The sequence below is a fragment of the Arvicola amphibius genome, chromosome 8, assembly GCF_903992535.2.
Source record: "Arvicola amphibius chromosome 8, mArvAmp1.2, whole genome shotgun sequence".
Taxonomy (NCBI): domain Eukaryota; kingdom Metazoa; phylum Chordata; class Mammalia; order Rodentia; family Cricetidae; genus Arvicola; species Arvicola amphibius.
Window position 1 is genome coordinate 119,332,979 of NC_052054.1, and position 8,499 is coordinate 119,341,477.

Below are 8,499 nucleotides of genomic sequence, written 5' to 3' on the forward strand. Positions count from 1 at the left end.
TTGGTGCCTGGGCTTATAAAACACCTTTGTGTCCTCTGGAGGGCCTGGCCAAGCCCAACATGTGGAACCCATCATCCTCCCTGGGGAGGGTCCATAGAGTATGGGCTCTGCTGCTGCTGCTCCCAACACCATAGAGCCAGGATTGAGTGGACAGGAAGCAGCAGTGGGACCTGCTGGGGAGGGCAAATTTTCTGTCAACTAAGCAGAAATTGCTTAAAATGGTGAGGCAGTTGAGAAAACACACTCTCCATCTGTCTAACATCTTTAGGTTAAGAACTAAAACTAAGAAGAAGAAAAAAAAAGATTTTTGTTTTGTTTTAAATCTGGTCTGTGGAGACATCAAATGAAACAGGTGTTAGACAGTCTTAGAAGTTAAAGCATGCTTCAGTTCCACCACCATCCAGAAGGACTGGTTAGTCAATGCAATCTATTTAGGTTTCGGTTTAATATATACTTTAAAGGAAATAACTTAAGGAACTTAAAATTGGTCTAACATTTGTGGGATTTCAAGCATTTGAACATGTTGGTTGCATCCCAGAGTATAAAAACCTTTTGCACTTCTCATTTAGACTAAGACAAACACTTGTGAAAATTGGCGCAAAATGAGTTGTACACTAACAAAAAAGTTTCAACTTCTTCACTCTTAATTATCTATTCCGTACAAAAAAAGAAAAAAAGAAAAGAAAAAAGAGAAGCATGAGCGAGTTAGTTGTGGGACTTGTTGGTTTTGAAAGAAACCTGTAAAATTTTGTTCCCCAAGCGGTAGCCGTTCAGACTTGCTATGGCCATTGCAGCTTCTTCATAGTTTGTCATGGTCACAAAACCAAACCCTTTGCACTTGTTGGTGTTGAAATCACGAATCACTTTCACATTGGTGACTGCACCAAAGGGGCCAAACATCTGCCAGAGGATCCCCTCATCAGCGTCTTGCCCAAGGTTGTAGATGAAGATGCACCAGCCCGAGGAAGCATTGCCGGGGACATTGACACCAGAAATCCCACTCATGTGATCTACACCCATAGGGGAGAACCTGAATCTTTGCGCCTGGTGGTGCACAGGGCCTCCAAACCGCCTAGCAGGCGAGTGGTACAGCTGCGAGAGGAGAGCCATGTTTTTGTTCTGGTTGGGATTGGCTGCAAACTTCACTGTGATGGGCTCGGAGGAACCTGGGGGTTTATGACCATTGAAACTGGTAATTGCCTCTTCTGCTTCCGACCGTTTGCAACCCCTCTGGATAAACCTGTGGTCTGATCCACAAGGACCCTGGAGTTGATGATTCACCCAAAACGAGAGAACATGTCCTCCACATCCTTCTGAGTCATGGTCCTCGGGAGCCCGCTGATGTACAAGTTGACATCTTTGATGACCTCTGAGCTTGGGCGGGCATAGGACACCTTAATAGTTTTGGATTGCAGTCTCAAGCCATTCAGCGTGCTGATCGCTCTCTCTGCATCCTTTGCAGTCACATAGTTCACAAAGCCGTAACCCAAGCTGTGTCCTGCTACTTTATCCCGAATAAGTTTTGCAGATTCAACCTCGCCAATGCTGCTGAATAGACTGCGTAATTCCTCCTGGGTCATGTTCTGAGGGAGGTAGTTGACAATTAAATTCGTTCTCCCAATATCATCCCTGCAGTCTTTGGCCATGTGGTCTTCATAACCATTAGACATTGTATTATTTAAAAATCTGAACAAGGGCGGGAAGGCCCGGGGCTCTGCTCCGGGGTGGGCAGCGCGGCGATAACGGCTCCGCATGGCCTCGGTAGCTGTGGTGGTGGCGGTGGCAGAGCGGCTACGGCGGCGGCAACGGCAGCGGCCCACTGTAGCCATTTTTATTGCATTTCACGGTCCCTGCCAGCAAACAAGCTACGAAAGTATGTCCACAGACAACACTCAAGTCCTCTCTCTGGAGCTGGCCCTCCTGCCTCAAAGAGTCAGAGTTTGCAGCGGCAGGACAGCCCAGAAAGCCAGCATTTTAAAACAGCACAACTTTTTTCCTGCTACAGCTGAAAACTGAAAAACACACGTTCAGCTTTTCATCAACACTGTTTAAGTTTTTTGTGGCAGGACCTCTTAAAAGAGCTGCACAGTTTTGCAGCTAAAGCTGAGTCAGGAAGCCTCTCTTAGATGAGAGTACTTGCTCTAGCAAGCAAAGCCAAACCCGAGAAATTGCTGCTACCGAGAAAACATGCTTTACTCTATTCTTTCCCAAGCTTTCTCAGGCTTTCTGTGGATTCAGTTATCCACGTGGGCTGCCATTCTGTAGTGGGGAGCAGTGAGCCGGCTTCCCGCCGCCTGGCTCCCGGCCACCTGGCTAGCTTATGCCCCAAAATAACAACACACAAATTGTATTCTTTTAAACACTGCCTGGCCCATTAATTCCAGCCTCTTTCTCACATCTTGACTAACCCATATCTAATAATCTATGTAACACCACAAATGGTGTCTTACCGGGAAAGATTCAGCACGTCTGACCTGGTGGCTGGCTTCATCGCATCTCTCTCCCTGAGGAGAGGCACGGCAGTCTGCCCCAGAGATCAGAGGCATGGCAATTTATTAACTTAGGAGAGGCGTGGCATCTAACTGAGCCATCTACCTCACTTCTTTTTCCGGTTCTGTCTACTCCACCCACCTAAGGGCTGGCCAAGGCAGTTTCTTTATTAGTGAATGAAATCAACACAAACAGAACACTGTCCCACATCAACACATGTCATCCTTGATGCCAGAATGCCCCCTTTATTGTGTCCAGGGGCAGCTTATATAGGGATCCTTAACTGATAGCCATGCCCCAGCCTAACGGACCAGAAACCACTCCTCTGTCATCAGGAACTCCTGAGGACCTCATGCTCAGAGCAGCTGCAAGCATTACAAGTTGTTTACCAGAAATTCAGGATCTGGGGGGTTCACAGCTCCCAACATGATCCAGTTGGCCATCAACTCACTTGAATGCAGCCCAGTCTGCTACTGGAAGCCTCATTTAGTGACAAGAGATGGCTTTTACATGACCCTCAATCCTGGCTGTCTCTCCCTTATTTGCCCCCACTTCCCACCTGGTCCTCCCAATGTTCCTGGTCCCCACCTGCCTGGAGAACACCTGTAATCTATTCTATTGCCCCTCTCAGGGAGATCCATGCCTTCCAACCCCAGACCCTTCCTCTTTATCCATTCTTTCTAGGTCAATAGACTGTAGCTTGGTCATTGTTTACTTAATGACTATTATCCATATATAAATGAATACACACTATATCTTTCTGGGTCTAGATTACTGCACTCAGAATAATTTTTTAAATTCCATCTGTCTGTAAATTTCATTATGTTATATAAGTGGTTTTCTTACTCAATTTTTTGGTAGATGGGGCAAAGAGACTTTTTTAATAAATATTTTCTCCTTGATTTCAAATTTGTTTTTTTAGAATTAAATTATTCTTCTAGAATACTCACTTTGGATGAGGCTAGGTAGCTTATTTCAGAACTGATTCAAATATATGTCTCTTTATTCATAAAAATTCCTTGTCATAGGTGATGATTTTTAATGGCTGTGCACAAACATAGAGCTACTACACCCAACATGACACAAACATTTAATTGTTCTCAAATGTTCAGTACAGTGTGTGTGTACATGGTCATGTGTGTATGCTTGTGTGTGCACTTTCTGTATTTCTCTCTTCTTGTGTAATGAATAATTTTATGTATCAACTTGACTTTGATGAGAGATACCCAGCTACTTGATAAAACTGCATTCATGGGTGTGTCTATGAGGGTGTTTGTAGAAGGGACCAGTGCTCAAATTGTTAGGTTAAACAAAGATGGATCAGTATTAATAGATTTGTGGAAAAATCAAACAGAAGAAAATGTCAGAGGAAGGAATAATGCCTTCCCCCTCTTCCCTTGCCAGAGAGCTGGAACAAGAACACTTAGGATATTTGTGTGTGTGTGTGTGTGTGTGTGTGTGTGTGTGTGTATTTTATGACTTAATGTCACAGCCCTCTGTTTGACATCAAAATGAAAGTTATACCAACTTCTGAGCTTCCATATGACATAAATCCAATTCTCATAACAAATGCATATCCTATCAGTTCTGTTTCCTGGAGAACTCGGACTAGTACACCTCCTAATTGCCATGGGTTAGTTGGGGTCTATTCTTATATTTCACACAATTAAAATCATTTAACATGCACTTGTTTGTGCTTGTTTATTTTTTCCTTTAACACAGAGATTGGAAGATGTTTTGTGTAAAGAACTCAGTAGTAATGTTTTTGGCTTTGTAGTTCTGGTCTCTCAACTATTAGCTCTGCTGCTGTAGCACCAAGGCAAGCACGGAAAGTATGGAAATGAATAGGTGTGACTGGATTCCAGTAGTGCCTTATTTATAGTAGAAGGTGAACTAGATTGGGCCTGTGCACTGCAGATTGACAAGACTTGGCCCAATGTAATATTTTTACTATTTATCAATGTTGTTTTATGCATTAGTTGTTCATTCTTCTTATTACCGAGAACTATTTTTGTTATGGTAAGAATATGCCACAACTTGTTTATCAATTCTCCTGTTGATGGACATTTGGGCCACTTCCAATTTATGATTATTACAAATAGGACTGCTATAAACATTCCTGTATGAGTCTTTTTAAGAACACATGTTTTTGTTTCTCTTGGATAAATACCTAGAAAAGGAATTGCTGGGTCATAGAGTAGATGAATAGTTGGCCTTAAAGGAGATGAAAAATGTTTTTCCTAAGAGGTTATTGCCATTTTCATTAGCAGTGTATTAGAGTAACACTGAAATGAAATGGTTGACTCTATCTTTGTCAACTATTTTGATGTGGTCAGTCTTTTGCCTCAGACATCCTAGTGATTTAGTCTCTCTTTGAATCAGTCTCTTTGTCCATAGTGATCATAACCTCAGCTGGCATTTCTAACACCCCTTTTATGCCAACTCTTTCCCATTGTGCTTAGTTTATGCCTGGGACTCATTTGGTCCACTCCAAACCACGGCTCTTCTTTGTTGTTAAGCATATTACCTTTCTTTGGCTTCCCTGCTTAAGCGACAATCATCTGAGCTAATCTTCACGAACCCATTGCCAAGAGAATTCTACAACTAGAAGCTGGCCGCCCCTACTCTACTTTCTGCTTCCTTTTTCCCCTTTGAGACATTTATTCCTAAATTCAGTGAATATATTCATCAGGGTTTTTAGAGCAAGAAAACTTACAGAAGCTCTCTCTCTCTCTCTCTCTCTCTCTCTCTCTCTCTCTCTCTCTCTCTCTCTCTCTCTGTCTCTCAGAGATGGGGGATTTATTAGAATGACTGACAGGCTATGGTCCATCTAGTTCAACAATGGCTACCTATGGGATCTCAGCTGTAATTTCTCTGAAGCAAATAGACACATGTTCGTTTAAGTTCATTGCCATACAGACCACTAAGAGCTGCTTCTCAGAGAGAGGGTTTTAGTAGACAACAAAAAGAAGAAGCGGGGGAGTAGGAATGTTCCAGGGGCATGGGCACTTCTTTTAAGTGTGGCTCACTGAAAACCTATGAAAACAGTAGAATTTACAGAAATAGAGTCTAGCACGCTGAGGGCTAGATATTCTTGCTTCACACAGAATGCCTCTTCACATGGATCCAGATCCTAGCAGGCTAAATCAGCTCTTCATCATTTGTTCTTTCTTGATTCTTTTTTTACTTTTTTTTTTTTTTTTTTAAAATTCTTTCTCGGGGCTGGAGAGATGGCTCAGCAGTTGAGAGCACTGACTGTCCTTCCAGAGGACATGGGTTCAGTTCCCAACACCCACATGGTGACTCACAACTGTCTGTCACTCCAGCTCTAGGGAATCTGACACCCTCACACCAATGCACATAAAACAAATTTAAAATTTTTCTTTCTCTTTCCCAAGATTAAATAGACTTAACTGTAAAGGAAAATTTCAGCCATTTCCCTCGTCCAGTGGCTCTATTATCTGCTGACTGATGCTAGCCAATGGGACATTTCTCTTAAACTATGTCCACACAAGGATTGTTCTTGCCCATAGTAATTTTATTTACAATGCAGCTACTCTCTTCCTTGCTTTTCAAGAAGCCATCCATTGACACATTTCTACACTGCAGAGTCAAAACCCGGGATGCTATTTAAAACCAACCAGGGCAGTATAATATACTGAATCTGTGGTGGTGCAGGGTTGAATAAAACTGTGTAGTTAGATGGACAAGAGAGAAATCACACAAGCCAATGAGCTAGCCAGCCAACAAGCATGCATGTATTAGAACTTGGCAAGATGGAATAATATTTAAAAATAGTTTTATTTATTATTTGACAATTTCATACTTGACACGTCTTTTAAATGATTTTGGCTTGTATTTCTGTGTATGCATGTGGGTGTTTGCATGTGGATGCAATGTACTTGGAGGCCTGAAGGGGGAGTTGGATCCCTGAAGTTATAGGCAGTTGCTAGCTGCCTGAGTGGTCCTAGGAACTGAACTCCAGCTTTCTGCAAGAACAATACGCATTCTTAACAGTGGAGCCATCTCTCTAGCCCCTATACAATGTATCTTGATCATATTCAGCTCCCACTCCTTTCTCTGTATGCTCCTGGGTCCCCCAATATATCCCTTTCTCATGTGTATAATCTCTCCTCCCTGTTCTCTAATAACTTACTGAGTCTAAGTAGCGTTGCTTACATGCATGTGTGTGTGTGTGTGTGTGTGTGTGTGTGTTTGTGGTGACATTTCTGGCGCATGGACAACTTATTGGCACCGGGAAAACATTTTTAAATCCTATATAGTCTGTTTTCTTGGAGAAGAAATCATCAGAACTCTTTAACTAGCAAACCCTTTTTCTCTGCTCTGAAATCAGCCAACCCAGTGCATTGAGCTAGAACTCCAGAAAGACAGCACAGCATCATGGGTTGCTGCTGCTTTCTGTGCTCGGATGTGAAGAACAATGCTGATAGAGACTCATCACTCTAAAGACTTTTCTGAGTCCTCGCTTTGCCGTGGGACCTTGGTCACAACCCTTTGTCTCAGTCATCCCCTTAGTGGCTTCAAAAAAATAAACATTTTTTATTTAGCTGAAGATTTCGTGAGTCAGCAACACCCTGGGCTGCCCTTGCCGGGGGCTCACTGGAGTGGCAGCAGCAAGTGCCTTGGCATTGCTGATGGAGGCTCTCCATCATTTTCATAAAGGCTGGCTCAGGCCTCCTTGTTGGAGAATAAGGATTACAGAGGGAGAGAAAGAAAAAGGAAGGCCTCTTCCAACCGAGGCTTGAAACTCTGACAATTTCTGCTACGTTGATTTTAACAAGGTCAGGCACCAGGGTAGCCCAGAGTTTAAGGCAAAGATCAGTGGATCCCATCTTTCCTTGGAAGCAGCAGAAATGCCTCCTGACAAAGAGATATGCATAGAATGAGAGGAATTTGCAGTTGTGTGTTATAGTCTACTACATTCTTCAAACCTTTGTTTCTGAGTCTGTAAAATGGGGCTAAAACTCCTAACAGAGGGTAGTGTGCTTGATTTCCTCTGCTGGCTCATTTCCCAGTCTACTCTTTCCCTTTTCTCTTCGAAGCTATGTACAAGGCTCCCTCCTCTCTCTCTCTCTCTCTCTCTCTCTCTCTCTCTCTCTCTCTCTCTCTCTCTCTCTCTCTCTCTTCTCAAAGCTATCTCATCATTGCTGGCATTGGGAAACCTTCTCTCTAAAGACTCAGATGAGAAATATTTAGCATGTGTGTCACAGCTATTTGGCTCTGTATTATAGCAAAAGTAACAGTGGCTGTATGCCAAAGAAGCTTTATTTAAAGCAGGCAGTGGACCAGCTCTTGCTCTGTCCCAGCGACGCTGATTAGTGTTTGCTGACGATTCGTATTTCTTTAAACCTACTCTTAGTCATTCCTTCCCTTGCAATTAGGGTAATTTATAAAACCAATCAGAGGCCCTGCAAGGGCCTTCCTGTTTCTTCAGGGTCACTCTGTATGGCCTTCCTTCTTCTGTCTCTAAGCAACACCCAAGGCACCTCTGCTGATCCACTGTTTCACTGTTTTCCTGACCCCCTGCTTCCTCACACTTCTGTTTACCTGCTTATTTGTTTGTTTCTTTTAATGTGATACCCAACTTACTTTTATTTTTGAGATTATAATACCATCCCAATGTTTTTCCCTTCCCTTTCCTCCCTCAACCCCTGTCATAGACCACCTCCTTCCTCTTCTCTGAGTTCATGGCCTCTTCTTTTATTAATTGATATTGCTTGCATATATTATGTACATGCATAGGACTAAATACAACCTGCTCAGTCCCTAGAAAGTTACTTGTATGTATATTTTCAGGGACAGCCAGCTCATGTGCTCTTCCCTGGTGAAGCCCTCCTCTCCCACACCCAGCCTTCTTCTTTGTCTCTAGCCATTTGTTGGGTTGAGGGTTGAGGCCTCATAGGCTTTTCCCCATCCACTTTGGCATGTCTGTTGGTACCAGCCTTGTTTGCATCATGTTTGAGTGGTCATGTTGGTGGGACATTATGG

At 43.1% G+C, this 8,499-nt stretch overlaps 1 pseudogene; it reads right to left on the reverse strand.

The window, feature by feature from the left end:
• Nucleotides 1-412: 412 nt before the first annotated feature.
• On the reverse strand, nucleotides 413-1,670 carry LOC119820934 (annotated as a pseudogene).
• Between the last annotated feature and the right edge of the window lie 6,829 nt (nucleotides 1,671-8,499).